Source organism: Polyodon spathula, unplaced genomic scaffold, assembly GCF_017654505.1.
Source record: "Polyodon spathula isolate WHYD16114869_AA unplaced genomic scaffold, ASM1765450v1 scaffolds_2345, whole genome shotgun sequence".
NCBI classification, from domain to species: domain Eukaryota; kingdom Metazoa; phylum Chordata; class Actinopteri; order Acipenseriformes; family Polyodontidae; genus Polyodon; species Polyodon spathula.
Window position 1 is genome coordinate 15,001 of NW_024473819.1, and position 1,887 is coordinate 16,887.

Below are 1,887 nucleotides of genomic sequence, written 5' to 3' on the forward strand. Positions count from 1 at the left end.
TCCTCCAAGTATTCCAAATCCCAGCAGAATCCAAAACTTTGACAAGACCATGTTTCATCACAAAAAATCTTTCAAAGTAGCTTTTAATCTCTTCTTCCGGAACCTGGGCACTGTTCATTCTCACATGAAACGTTTTCCAATCCAAGGTAAAGATAGGTTCCAAATAAAACTCCCTTGCTATTTCCAGTGTGCTTTCCTCAAAAAGTCCCTTTTTCTCCCAGCATGCATCTTCCTTCATCAGGGTCAGGTCAAAAAGTCCTCTCCTCTCGTAGTCCTGCAGACACAGAATATCCCTCAAATCCAACCGCAGCAATCCAAAAACGATCTCTTTCACAAAACGGGAACGGGTCCATCTCATCTCCTCCGGCTTCTTCACCTGAAACCGAAGAGTATTTTTAGCTGTGCTGTATTGCATCTTTCTGCTTTCCAGCTCGATTCTGCTACAGCTCACAATCGCCTTCTCTTCCCCAAAGCAAACAAACAAGCTGCGGTCAAGCCACATACTACACTTGATCTGAGCCAAGAGGCCGAGAAGCGATGCCCACAATGGTTTTGGCCAAACGCCCCGGGCGCGGCCGCCCGCCGCAGCAGTCGTGGTACTTGCTTCTCGGGCGGGCGGAGGGAGGGAAAGGAAGGAAGGAAGGAAGGAAGGAAAGGTGCCGGGCTCCAACGGGGGCGACCGCCCTTTCTGTGCTCGTTCTGCTTTTAAACTCCAGGTGGAGCCCCTCCCTGAGGGGAAGGGCTGTCCAAAAATTGGATCGAACTCGTAAATGCTCCTCTCCACGGAAATCTTTAGTAAAAGGCGAAAGGTTCATTCGAGCTGTAGAGAAGCCGGAGCGTGCCTTTGCTGGTGGCCGAGCCCTTCCGGCCGGCCCAAAGGCCCAAAGGCCCTCCCCTCTGCCAAGCGGCAGCGAGGCCACGCACGCAAAACAAAAACAGGGAACTCCTCCCAAAACGCATCTGCCGTTCCGCCCCGGCGAAAGGGCGCTTTGCTGCTGCTGCTACACTGGCCTGCTGCGTGTGTTAGGCCTGCCTGAATATGAAATATGAAAAAAACAAAAAAAAAAAAAAAAAAAAAAAAAGAACGAAAAGAGCGGGAAAACGGCGCGTCCCAGGAAAGGGGAGGGGGGAGGGGTGGGGCTCTCTCTCTCTCTCTCTCTCTCTCTCTCTCTCTCTCTCTCTCTCTCTCTCGCTCTCTCTCTCTCTCTCTTTTGACCTTTCTGAGAAATGGGCACCGTTCCCGGAGGTACTGCAATACCGGGTCGATGCGTGGAGTGGACGGAGCAAGCCCCGCTTCCATCTCCCGCTTCCAAAAATCCATTTAATATAGACGGTCCCCCTATGGGGGACGTATCAGATATTAAACTGATAAGAACAGATACTACACTTGATCTGAGCCAAGAGGCCGAGAAGCGATGCCCACAATGGTTTTGGCCAAACGCCCCGGGCGCGGCCGCCCGCCGCAGCAGTCGTGGTACTTGCTTCTCGGGCGGGCGGAGGGAGGAAGGAAGGAAGGAAGGAAGGAAGGAAAGGTGCCGGGCTCCAACGGGGGCGACCGCCCTTTCTGTGCTCGTTCTGCTTTTAAACTCCAGGTGGAGCCCCTCCCTGAGGGGAAGGGCTGTCCAAAAATTGGATCGAACTCGTAAATGCTCCTCTCCACGGAAATCTTTAGTAAAAGGCGAAAGGTTCATTCGAGCTGTAGAGAAGCCGGAGCGTGCCTTTGCTGGTGGCCGAGCCCTTCCGGCCGGCCCAAAGGCAAAGGCCCTCCCCTCTGCCAAGCGGCAGCGAGGCCACGCACGCAAAACAAAAACAGGGAACTCCTCCCAAAACGCATCTGCCGTTCCGCCCGGCGAAAGGGCGCTTTGCTGCTGCTGCTACACTGGCCTG

The 1,887-nt window shown here is 53.8% G+C and overlaps 3 non-coding genes across 3 annotated transcripts; all 3 read right to left on the reverse strand.

Moving 5' to 3' along the window:
• Nucleotides 1-722: 722 nt before the first annotated feature.
• LOC121310690 lies at nucleotides 723-840 on the reverse strand. Its single transcript, XR_005948906.1, has one exon. It is a non-coding gene; the product is annotated as a U5 spliceosomal RNA (small nuclear RNA).
• A 384-nt stretch (nucleotides 841-1,224) lies between these two features.
• LOC121310694 lies at nucleotides 1,225-1,417 on the reverse strand. The gene has a single exon (XR_005948910.1). It is a non-coding gene; the product is annotated as a U2 spliceosomal RNA (small nuclear RNA).
• Nucleotides 1,418-1,598: 181 nt separating this feature from the next.
• On the reverse strand, nucleotides 1,599-1,716 carry LOC121310691. Its single transcript, XR_005948907.1, has one exon. It is a non-coding gene; the product is annotated as a U5 spliceosomal RNA (small nuclear RNA).
• Nucleotides 1,717-1,887: the final 171 nt, after the last annotated feature.